Below are 13,207 nucleotides of genomic sequence, written 5' to 3' on the forward strand. Positions count from 1 at the left end.
ACAAAAAATAGTGAGGATTTTTTGAGCAGGCAACCCCGACCCAACCCACTTTGTTCTACATTCACATTTACGTAACTTAATAGGTAACATGGACTACTTAGAATATTTCAACTACAGCATCAGAGATTATTTTTCTTAGTTTCTTTGGTTTTGTTTTCATTTTTGTTTTCTTTTTTGTTTAGTTCATTTGATTCACTGGAAGCATTTCTCCTTGAATCACTCCTTGAGTAAGGTAGGGAGTGTAATAGTGTATAGTGCATAGGTGATGTGTATGTGGGGCTCAGGGGGGCATGTGCCCCCCTGAGATTGGCCACCACCAGTTTCAGTAGGCAGTCATCCCCCCTCCCACTGCCAACGTGGCCACAGACGGCTCCAGGCTGTCCCCGCTCACTGCTGCCAACAGCACGGATGGCAGCTGTGAGTGGTCCCTGCTCACTGTCCGCTGCCCGCTGCTTACCACCCCCTTCCCCCTCACCACCAACACTGCCGCAGCCGCCTGCCGGTGGTCCCTGCTCAGGTTGCCCTCATCGCAGACTTCACCATAGCTGTCTGTGGGCAGTCTCTACTTGCCACTGCCATGCCTCTGCCACGGCCACTGCCGCCACTGCCTGCGGGTGGTTGCCAGGCCCCCAGCCTCAGGAGGCATGAGTCGTTCATGGTATAGTGTATTATATAGTGTAGACCAGAGCCACCAGGCACTTGGGAAGGGAGGGAGAAAGGGGATTAGAATAAGTCAATAAAATTTTCATAAAAATGAGCCAGTAGCAGCTGAATACTTTTAGAAGTGTAGCAAAAAAAGCTGAAATTCTCTAGTTACTTCCAATGTTCCCTCTAAAATGTAGTGCTGCTTCGGTCTGTAAGTATGCCGCTTCAGTCTGAGCGTGCCTCTTTGGTCCATTCCCAAATTGGTCCCACCTCCACCTTTTGGTGCTCACTGCTTCAGTCCACCCCACAGTATAACAACAAAAGATGATACTATACCTTTTTATTTACCAGAGTAACTCCCGTTTACTTTTTTCTGTTTTCCAAACAGAATATACAGTGTCCATGTTAACAGTCATTCCTGAGGCTAAATGAAGTTTAATTCCATCAGCTTGTCCAGAATATTAACTTCTAAACAATTTCTAGACTTTGTTTTCATTGCGTTCATGAGGCTAAACCCTCTCTCACAATCTGCACTAGATGCCTGAAAAGTGGCACAGATGTCAACAAGTAATGACAGTTCACTAAATTGTTCCTGTTGTAGTATGTAGGTGACCATATCTTCAAAGGTCTTTATTGCCCCAGTTTTAATTTTCTCCCTAACATATTGTTTGCATAGGTCCTTCTTAAAAGTTTCTACAGATTTGTTTAGCAAGGTGCTATATCTTGTTGCCAATGTTTTCAGCTCCTCATGCCCAAACGAAAAATCATTCCTGTTTGATAAAAAGGAAAAAGAATCCTTATTGAAAATTGACCATTCTTTCAACTCGCCTTCTGGAAATGTGTTGTCCATATGGTCACATGTATGCTCAATGAACTGAATAACTGATGTAACATCAACAGGTGATTCAAATGATGACAGCAAGGTTTGAACAGTTTTAGAAAAAATGTACAGTCTCACCAATATACTGTGAACGAAGTTTGGCAATTCTAGCTTTGGCAAACTGAAATGCTTCTACTGTTGTTAGTGAACTTTGTTGAAGCATTCTGCACAACTCAGCCAGTTCACCTAAGACATCACTTAGTAGGGCCAGTGCAACAGGATACTCTGGTTTCCACAGTTTGTCCAAGCGATATTTGTGAATTGGGGCATTGTCTTCAGCCACTTGTTTTGCGTAGTAGTCCATTGACACAGTATAATTCTTCATTACAGCACTAACAGCAAAATGTCTAGAGAGCCACCTGACCTCATTCAGTGGCCTCAATGACACACTCAGCAGCCTTAGATAGTTCTTCAAACTTAGATTTTTTTCACTGAAGACCTACTAAAAAGTGTGTATATGGTCCATAGTAGAGTTTCAATGCACCTTATCAAAGGTATGTCTTTCCAAGCATCAATCCCCAAGTCTTCCCGGAGTGCCACGCAGTGCTTCTCGAGCAGATGCGGAATAGACTGGTAAAGTACTGCAGCCACACCATTGCACTTTCCAAGCATTACTGAGGCACCATCGGAGATGAATATTACAATCTTTTGAATATCGAAGTTGCTGTAAACATAAAATTGTCTAATTGCTGCTACAATGGCAGAGCTATCACAAGCTATCAGCTTTAAAATTACAGCAAACCTGGTCCAATGAGTGGAATCATCCATAGTTCAGAACTTTACATACAGAATTAACATTTTGCCAACAGAAATATCTGTGCTCTTGTCAACTATCAAAGTGTGGAATGGCGATGTATGCATTTCATTCAATACTTCCTGATGAATTACAGAATATATAAATTCAATAAATTCAAATGCATAATTCTTACTTCTCCAGCTTTCAGGAATTTTAACACAGTTGCCAACTTGACTGTGGATTTCCTGTACTGATACCATTGAGTTTATTTTACTATAAAAACATTATCAATTAAGATTTTGACTTTGTCAGCATTTGATCGCTTCCTTTCAGACAGTTCTATCCTATTTTCCCGTGTCTCGTGTGTTTCAGAAAATGAACTTTTCAGGATTCCTCTGCTTTGGTTGCGAGTTTCATCCCAGAATCTATGTGAATCTTGTGGGTCAAATGGCATTTCAAATAGTCTAATTTCCCGTAGTAACCCCATTTTTTTTTTCCAGTTGTCCATTTGCTATTGGCACCTGCATGCATGCAAATGGTACACAGGACATCCCCACTTTCACAATACTAGAAAATATCTCCAAGCCTTATACACTGCTGACTGGACACATGTCGGTTTTGAACATCTCCTGCAACCAGTCTTCTTTGAATCTTGAGCAGCTTTCTTCTTAGCTGGCCCACTGCATTCACTGTCTTCACACTTAGACTTTGAGATTGTAAAAGGAAGCAAGGCACACACACAGAGCATAGATTTTTCTTACTCTGAGCAGAGACAAAAACATTCTAATCATTGATAAATACTAGCATGTTAATATTAAAATGAAATAATGATTTTAAAAATTAATATTTCACATGCATGTTTAGTTGCTGCTATATTCACAGAATAAGGTCCCTCTTTGTCTATATTTAGAAACTGTATGTCGTGGAGGAGAGAGGATTAATTTTTATACACTGTCTACTAGTATTATCAGGACTAATCATCATGCTCATTTCTCACTCAATTCTTTTTGAGAATTAAGAATCTAAGGATAATACCAATAGTGATAGGCACCTGGCAGTGAGACATTGCTAGCATTGCAACTTGTGACAATGCAGAAGGAAGTGGCATCAGGCATCCTTCTCAGGTTTCATAAGTGGGTTGTTCTCTTCTGCCTGTTGTCACCAGCAGGAGCAGCATGCAGCGTAGCAATCAGAGCTAAAAACAGGAGGAAGGGAGCATAGAAAGAGCATAGGAATTTTTATTGGAAAACCATCATGCAAAGCCTCCTGCCCTGACCTCCTATACACCTCATGTACCTTCCTTCACAACAACAAAAAATCCAACAACCCAATTTACATGAAAGTTGAAGTAAACAATGCACTCCCCCTCAGGGCACAGCCAAGTGTCAGGTGTCACTTACCAATGTGTAAAGGTGCCAGTTGTGGAGCACATTGCAATGTCCTCTTTCAAGTTCCGCGTCGCAAAGCGGCTCTCATCCTGCACTCGTAAGCTAGCTGCACTCCACCCCACGGCAGCAGCCTGCACTCTTCTCAAATGCTGCATCTGCATTCCTGTGCCCCCCAGGGGCAACTTTCCCCACTGGGCTGAGTCCTTCTGCCTCTGGTGTGCTGCTGCTGTCTCTCATCTCCCTCAAACTTCTTTCTTGTCCATACAGTGTACACACACTCCGACCACTGCTCCCCCAATTTATAGGCCCTGAGCGGGACAGGAACCCTGCCCCCTGTCCTTGTTTTGGTGTAAAAAAAACTCCAGACAGTCTGTCACCTGAATGAAAAACAGCACGAAAACCCTGTCAAGAAAGAGTGCCAAAACACTGCAAAAAAAGGCAAGAAAAGATTTGGCAGGGAGCAGCCCCTTTGGGTGCCTTTGCAATGTGGTGCCTTGGCGAAATGCTTGTGGTGCCTTTGCAAACTGCTTGTGTGCATGCCAGATCTGTGAGGGGGGATGCAGCCAGTCCCCGTGTGTACCTTTGCATGAGAGATTCCCAGGCAGAACTATGGGAAAAGACTTGTCAGGGGGCTGGCTTTGCAAAGTATCCCTGCCAACCGCCACCCCAACACCACCATTGGTGATGGTCTCAGTGAATGCTTGGGGTTTGATTTTTGCAGCCTGAACCAACCAACCAACTACCCATCCACTTAACCAACCAACCCTCCCCACAAGCCAGCACTATGAGCAGGGATTTTTCTGGCCCTTCAAAGATATGGAGCCAGATGCAGAAAGACAGGATAACATGAGGTTTTATTGTAAGGAACACAATATTGTAAACTCAGTTACTTGGGCTTCTTTGCCCATACCCCACCATCACCCTGAACCAGCCCTGGCTCCCTAAACCACAGTGGTGGCCAACTGGCTCTTCTGACAGTCATACGCCCCTCCCCTGGCTCCACTGCTTTTGGGGGAACAGGCTCAGTTGTAATGCTTCTGGCTATCTCCTGGACAGAGGCAAACCATGCGGAGCTACTTTGCCCTTTCTGGGGCGGTACCCACTTTTTAAAGTCTGGCTTATGACAACTCCACCAAAGCTTCCATCATGCTTTCTCAGGACTGTTGCTGCCTGCAGTGCATATCCCTTGAATGCTCTGCTGTAGTGTGAGCTGCAGTCCAAGGTTCAGGGGCACACGCCCGGCTGGCATTGGGTGCTGTGTCCGGGCTGGGGGTGAATAATGAATACTCTCTCTCAGGGACTCTCCTGCCACGCCTTAAGATGTTGGGAGAATAAGAGAGTTAATTATCCCTGAGAAACAGTGTAGTTAATCACATAAGTCATGAGATAAATGAAATTTAATTTTGTTGTGCTTCCTGCTTGAGTGTTAACAATTATCATGATCCGTGTCACTCCTACACTTTATACTTCCCTTTTCTTATCTCTTGCCTCGCTTAGTAGATGTTCTTCCCCCTGACCTGACTTCCCCTCTGCTTCTGCCTGCATCTTTCAGCTGTGTCAAGCGTCTGTCCATTCGCTGTTATCCCATGCTCTTCGGACTGTGTCAGGCATCTGTCCACTCACCGTGATCCCGCGCTTTTCAGACTCTGCAGGTAAGTAACTTTTCTCCTTTGGTGATCCTTTGGAGGAAAAGGTGATCAGGAGAACACCTTTTCCTCTCCTGATCCCTTGCTGCAGGCTTCCTCACCTGAGTGATTGGTTGCTGGAGTGAGGCTTCCAGCTGCCAAGCATCTTCAATCTCCAAGTGCCCCAAAGGGAAAAATCACCTTCACATGCTGCCGCTTTTATCCTTCGCCTTGCACCTTGCCAGTTAACTCTTCCCTAGTGTGCAGATCCCCGCAGCAGTGACCAATGTTTTAATTATCCTTGCCCTTATCCTAACCTCACTCTCTGCCCCCTCCCTGGTGCTACCCCCTCTAGTACAGGGTTGCCTTTTGCCCTGTTACAGGCATGATAACTGGTAAACAAATATGTCGCAGGGCACCTCGGTACCCCCTGCTCCTAGAGAGGAGAAACTGCCAGGGAGAGAGTGAGCGAGCCCTGGCCTGACATAACGAGCCCAGCTGAGGGTTGCCAGGGTAACAAGCACAGCTGCCGGTTGCCGCAGCAACTAAGGGGAGCCAGCTGCCTGTAGGGGGCAGGGCCTGGCCCTTATAAAGCCCAGGGCTGAGGCCAGGCTGGCAGTTCTTTGCCAGCAGCCTGGGAGGCAGGAGCTCTGGGAGTGAGGATGTGGAAAAGAGCCTAGTAGCAAGTACCATTGTCATATGGAGCAATGTTGTTATGGCCATAGGGCTTCGGGTTTGAGTTACAGCCAGGAGGCTTGTGTTGTGTTTGGTTAATGTTTGTATTACACCCGGAGGCTTGGGTGAGGCTGTAAGGGTTGGAGGAGGCCTCATAGGGACCCCAGAGAGTGTGGGGTGCCCCAGCACCAGTGAGGGCACGGTCTAGCGCCAGGAGGGCGCATCATTCTCACAGCGCCAGTGAAGGCGCAGCTTATGCGCCAGTGCAGGCGCAACTGGCGGTGAGGAGCACAACCAGTGGGTTGCGGGTGCAACCAGTGGGTTGCGGGCGGGGAACAAAGACCCCGGGTTGTGTGCGGGGTACGTAGACCCCAGCCCCAGAGAGAGGGGCGATTTTATCAGGAAGCCCGAGGTGGGCACAGCGAGCCCCGAAGAGGGGGAGCGCCATATTTGGGAGCCCAGGACGGGCGCAGGAGACGCCAGCAAGGGCATCACTTGTGGGGTGCATAGACCCCAGCCCCAGGGAGGGGCCATACTGAGGAGCCCGAGAGGGGCCATACTGAGGAGCCCTAGAGCGGGGCAATATTGAGGAGCCCGGTAACAGGCTAGCACTGTGGAAAACCCAGGACAAGGGAAGGGTGCTGCGGTGAACCCAGACAGAAAGGGTTAGCAGTACAGCATCCCAGAGAAGGGCAAGGTGCTGCGGTTGCCCCCGAGAGGACGGGGAGTAGCAGCGCAGTGAGCCCGTATCAGAAAGGGTGGTAGTGCGGTGGGCCTAAAAGACCGGTGGATCGAGAGGACGTCCCAGAGGGGACTAGCCTATTGTAGAGAAGGCCCAAGAGCGGGCTAGATTATAGAAGAAGGGCCCGGGAAGCAGGCGTGCGGACACACCAACGTCTTTCACATCAGCGAGGCTTGGGGCGTGGTATCAGGGGAGGTAGGAGCCATGCGCAGCCCATAAGGCTAGGGTGCCTGGGGAGCACCCATTACACCGGGAGACTCCTAGGGGGGGTCCAGGAACACACGGGGACAGAGGTCCCGAGTAGCCGTGCCCAGGGAGTCATAGGCAGCCTCCCAACTATATATACAAACATCAAAGACGTGGCGGACGAGAATAAGAGGGTGCCTTGGGCCGGCCTTGACACGGAGCGAGGGACCTCGAGGAGATTACGGCCGTCCTAGAGGACTCCGCCGTGACAAAATAAAAAAAAGTCTTCCTGGTTTGGTGACATTTCCTACCCCCAAGAAGAGGAAACTCCACCCCCCAACCCCCACAGTGAATAAAATGCCTGCAGACATGGAAAAAACAAGAGTGGGGTGCCATTCACAGTGCCCAAAACCTACAAGTCTTTGATTCAGAGCCACATCCCTGGATGCCATTGCCCGTGCCAGCTGCAAACAATTAAAGCAAAACAATTAGTTCTGTGTCTGTTACATTACCAGTTATCCAACCCCAAATGGAATAGTGTATACCCTTCATCCACCACTAAAAGAGCATGGCAAGCCACCTCCAGTGATACCTGCATTTTACCCCGCTGTCACATAAACCCAACCCGCACAAACCCGAGCAGTGCCTGCCAGCGTCAAGAGGCACATTCCAAGATACAAGTCACTGGTCATGCATCTTCTTGGGTCTCAGAACAGAAAGAGATGTTGGAGTGTGGGGAAGAGAAAATGCATCGGAAAAGGTTTCTTCCTGTTTGTCCTCCTCCACCTCATCATCTGTGCTAGTCTGCGGAATCGGAGTGGGGGGAAAGGCACACTGTGGTCAAGTTCAAGGTTTACTGCTCTCCTTGACAGTCCCCATCAGCCAAGAACACGGAGCAATCTCCCCACTGCTGCAACATGCTCATGGTTTCTGGCTCAGGAGGAGCTGCCTCTGTCAGTGTGCTCTTCTCTACCACGATGCCAGTCCCAAAAGACTGCATACAGGGAGCCTCAGCCACATCCTTGGAGAGAATGATGGATAGCTGGTCGTAGAAAGAAGCAATTGTGCGCCCTGCCCCAGGATGAGAATTTGCATCCTTGGCACAGTGAAATGCACATCTCAGGACCTTGATTTTGCACCAGCACGGGGTGCAGTCCCAGTTGTGCCCTCGTGCCTGCATTGCTTTTGCAGTGGCTGCATACACAGGCTTATTCCTCCCACTTTCCAGCTTGTCTATGAACTTTAGCTCCAACCAAATGTCCATTAAGTCCTGCAGTTCTTCCCAGGTCCAGTTGGGTCCACACGTGTTGGAGGTATCAGCCTCCTGCTCCATCACCTACAGTTTTCTGAGACGTTGGGAAGCAGTTCGTGTCCAGTTCATGCCCAACAGCAACTAGATTCACGAAAGGTCCCTGGTGAAATTTGTGGGTCGGCTTTATACACATGCCTTGCATAAGCACTTTGGAAAATTCCACATACTATTGTGAAGGTATCACCTGTGTCTCACAGCACCCAAAGGTGATGAAGCACCATGTTTAGCAACAAAGACATGGTGATGGGCTTGAGCATGGACTAAACAAAGCCATTGTCCATTCAGATGACTGGTTAATGTCCTGTAAAGTTGCAAAAATTGACCACGCACACCTGCTTGTGTTTTTGCCTGTCTCTCTCTAGTCCCACAGAATCAAGGCCAATTTTTATTGCTGCAACAACACAAGAGCACTATGGCAAAATTTTATCTGTCTCATTGCATGGGCCAAATAAAGTCTTATTTCAAAGAATTAAATCTTTGAAAGCTTGATGACAGTTGTCTTGAACAAAAACCTGATGCATCAGAACATTTTCATTATAACTTTTTTCTTATATCAGGGTAGAACACCAACAACACCCCTCACCAAACAAAGGCTGTGCAAATGCCCAGTGCCCTGGGGTTCCTCATTGAAATGCAGATAAGAGTTAAAATGCAGTGGTCATTATACTGAATGCAGCAAGACAGAGCCCCAGACCACAATTCCACCCCCTCCCAGCTTGGTGGTGGTGGTGATCTGAGAAACGTCTGATCTGAGAAGTAGCTGATGATGGAGGAGGACCAAATGAAGATTCAAGATGAAATGCATGAGGAATGGGAAGTGGAGAATGGAGAAGAACAGAGTGAAGACTCTTCCAACATAGAGAATCTGGAAGACATGGGTGAGCAGGAGGAGGAGGAGGTGATAGTGCTGCTGATTGAATTAACGCTGGCCTTAAAATTAATACAAGACATGCAGGACTGGATAATGATGATAGCATATGCATCGTTAGTGTTTCTTGAAGCTTTTGATGAGGAGATGGCTGCATGTACAGGCTCCTCACAAAAAAGGGGATGGACATATGCGGCAGAGTGAGACAACGGAGAGGCATGTGAAGAAATGGAAGCTGACTGGGAACTGTGGAGAAACCTCAGGAGCAGCAACTTCAGGGTCTGGACCTACAAGAACAGCTCGGACTGGTGGAATCAAATCATGCTGACCACTTGGAATGATCAGCAGTGGCTGGAGATGTTCCGAATGACCAGACAGATGTTTTATTAGATCATCTCGATGCTGGGCCACAAATTGCAAGGCAAGACACTAACATGAGTCAGGCCATGCCACCGGACAAGAGGGTGGCCATGGCCATCATGAAACTGACCACCCCATCCAGCCTCCACTAAATCACAAACCAGTTCAGCATGGCTCCCTGCACGGCTGGGCTGGCGACTCATGAGGTATGCCAGCTGCTGCAGGACATTGCAGCAAACAACTTAATTTGCCTGGGAAGTCCTCAGGAAGTAATTAATGACTTCAGTGGCATCGGGTTCCCTAACTGGATGGGGACTTTAGACTGCGCTCACATCCCAGTACAGTTCTCTTTGGGGAGGGGGATGTCTTTCACAAACAGGAAAGGATTTGCCTCTGTGATCCTGCAAACTGTGGTGGACCACCGAGGCTGGTTCATGAACATTTTTACCAGGTGGGCTGGCAGCACAGATGACATGCACATGTTCAGAAACTCTCCACTGCCTGGCCTTGTGGAGAAAGGACACTATGCAGCTGGAGTCCCCAAAACAGTGATCCGTGGTGTTGCTGTTCCCCTGCTTAAAATAGCAGATGCTGCCTACCTGCTAAAGTCCTGGTTCATGAAGCGTTATGGAGGGCACGTTACAAACCCACAGAAGCTGGTTTTCAACTTGCATCTGAGCAGACGCAGGATGGCCACTGAATGTGCTTTTGGGTGACTGAAAGCACGATGGAGGGTGTTTAATTACCAGCTTGAGCTGGAGCCAGAAAATACCAGGACCTTTGTAGTGGCAGCTTACAGAGCGGTTTTCAGAGAGTTGTGGGCTGAAGAAGGGGGCCGGACAGAGATGTAGCCAGGCAGCAGCACAGGGACTGAGGACATATCCACAAGGAGAAGATGGTTGGGTGGCCCTTGTGCTGGATTGCCTGGCAGCTCATCTTATGGACGCTGCCAACAGTGGTTGTTCTTGCTTAAAATAAATTACTTTACTATTTACAACATAAACATCCGTCTGTCTGCAGGGGTGCATGGGATAAGGTAGTGGACAGGGGGTGGTGGATGAGCAGGGCACAAGGGGAAGGTGGACTGGGGTAGGGGGTTCTTGTTTGGAGGCTAGCATTGGTCTGGGGGAGGTGGGGGGGCTCACTACACACTACCACCTAGCCAGCCTGAATCATGTCCTGTGAAAGGGTTAATTACACCTCTGCTTGGTCAGCTGGGGGGACAGTGGATGGGGAGCAAGTGGTACGAGCAGCCTGTAGGAGTCCGGCTTATGAGTGTGTGCAGGCAGGGAGGTGGGGGTGAAATATTCCACTCCAAGCCTATCAACAACCCACCATTTCCACAACATTTCACAACACCCCTCCAAAAGCTGTATGCCGCACTAAACAAACAGACAAGCCGACAGGTATTTACTGTGTCACGTGGGCAGGGAAGGGGAGCAGAGGAAGGAGCCCCTTTAAGGCTTCCCCATGGAAACTGTTCCAAGCCCGGACATCTTGGGAATGCTGGAAAAAGTAGTCATAAAAGCCAGAAAACTAACAGCTGTCAGATTTGGCACCACCCACCCTTCTGCTCCTACACACACTGTACTATTAATACACCGTTAATTTTTTAATAAGCATTCATGGCATTCATGTGCTTTGGCGACACAACACGAAACACCCACACACCAGATGGTCCACCTTGCCACCACCATCAGTCACAATTGCCAACCACCCATGGTGATACCCCCACATATTTCTGATATGATATATACAGTTAAAAAAAATCATATACACATTTTCATTACTTTGTAACATGGGGGGGAGGGAAAAGGAGGGGAGGGTATGATTCACATGGCTTGTCATCCAGATCACCATGGGGTCACTTACTGGGAGACTGGACTGAGCCTAGCCAGGTGCAAGTGGCAGGGTTTTGGGGTGACCACAGCCTGGAGTGAGGGGCAGCTTAGCGTGAGATTCCCGGCAGGAGGCAGGGGGGCAGGAGGCAGAGACTGTGGAGGCCAGTTAACCAGCAAATATACACCTCCTGCTGTAATTCATTAGGAAAGACATTACTGGGGCTAGATTTGTACCTGGCTCCCCCTGCTGGAATCTGCAAGGAATTACACATGGAATTTAATTAGTTCGAAAGACGGTGGTGTGAAAACACAAATGTGACACACCAAAATAACCCAGGTTAAATTTTTTAAAGCTTGTTAAATTAACAAGGATTCACAGATTCATAGATTCATAGATGCTAGGCTCGGAAGGGACCTCAATAGATCATCGAGTCCGATGCCCTGAATAGGCAGGAAAGAGTGCTGGGTTTAGATGATCCCAGCTAGATGCCTATCTAACCTCCTCTTGAAGACCCCCAGGGTAGCGGAGAGCACCACCTCCCTTGGGAGCCCATTCCAGACCTTGGCCACTCGAACTGTGAAGAAGCTCTTCCTAATGTCTAGTCTAAATCTGCTGTCTGCTAGCTTGTGGCCATTATTTCTTGTAACCCCCGGGGGCGCCTTGGTGAATAAAAACTCACCAATTCCTTTCTGTGCCCCCGTGATGAACTTATAGGCAGCCACAAGGTCGCCTCTCAGCCTTCTCTTGTGGAGGCTGAAGAGGTCCAGGTGCCCCAGTCTCTCCTCATAGGGCTTGGCCTGCAAGCCCTTAACCTTACGAGTGGCCCTTCTCTGGACCCTCTCCAGGTTATCCACATCTCTCTTGAAGTGTGGCACCCAAAATTGAACGCAGTATTCCAACTGTGGTCTGACCAGAGCCTGATAGAGAGGAAGTATCACCTTCTTGGATCTGTTCGTCATGCATCTGCTGAAGCACGGATGAAACACCATGGTGTATATAAGCACCCATTGAGACCAAAACTCCAAACCCAAGGAAATATTTTTTTCTTAAAGAAAGAGAAAAAAAATAATTTACTTGTAATTCCTCAGGGGCACCAGTGTGCAGCTTTTAAAACAAATCAAGTCTTGAAGTTGCCTCAGAACTGAACAATGGATATTAAAAAAAAATAGCCAGCCAGGGCCTGAAGGTGTAGGTTAAAAATAAGCTGAAATCAAATGCGGGAACAGTTGCCTGATCAATACTAAACTGCAGTTATAGTTTATGTAGATGATGTTTTAATTCATGGACCCATGCAAGAATTTATAAAGTTACCTGTGCAATATTATAAATTATTCAAGATACAGGATTTAAAGTTAACAGACAAAAAGCTCAACTAGTACAGCAGGAGTTAAAATATTTGGGAATCATTTTAGGCCAGCACAGTCAAACTCCAGATACCCAGTGGGTAGAAGTGATTGAAAAATTACCAGCTCCCACCAATGCTCATTCATTAACGGCCATTGGTACCCTAACTATAAGCTATCCATCCTATAATTTTATAACAAACATAAAATTATTGAAGACCTAGCTTTAATTGAAAGAATCAATAACTTCCCCATCAAAGGGGGGAGCTCTTTGTTTTATATTTCTTTATAGGAAGGCTGATGAACTGTGAGGCCTCAGAACCACCAATAGGATAAGCAGCATCTTCCTTACTTAAGCTATGTTTTTTTCTACAACAACGAAGATTGTCTTGTCTGTTTTGTGTTGCTCATCTTGTTGTTTAATTTATTTTAACTGCTAAGAGTTAGATGCATATGAATATCATGTAGATGAAATAAAAATTATTGTGGATACACAATCTGTTTGCCTCCAGCCAAAAGCCCATAGCAGCAGATTTGACACTTTCCTGTCTCCAGTAAAAGGGAACTTGAACTTTCCTCCCAGTGTCCCTGCTATATGAGGCATG

At 47.4% G+C, this 13,207-nt stretch overlaps 1 protein-coding gene across 1 annotated transcript in view; it reads left to right on the forward strand.

The window, feature by feature from the left end:
- The first annotated feature begins 5,197 nt into the window (after positions 1-5,197).
- LOC102562948 (broad substrate specificity ATP-binding cassette transporter ABCG2) overlaps positions 5,198-13,207 on the forward strand; it is a 43,456-nt gene continuing 35,446 nt past the window's right edge. Inside the window, exon 1 of the mRNA XM_019499426.2 lies at positions 5,198-5,301. The gene's annotated coding sequence lies outside the window, so the exon portion shown is untranslated. The remainder of the gene's footprint in view (positions 5,302-13,207) is intronic.

This window comes from Alligator mississippiensis, chromosome 6 (genome assembly GCF_030867095.1).
Source record: "Alligator mississippiensis isolate rAllMis1 chromosome 6, rAllMis1, whole genome shotgun sequence".
NCBI classification, from domain to species: Eukaryota; Metazoa; Chordata; order Crocodylia; family Alligatoridae; genus Alligator; species Alligator mississippiensis.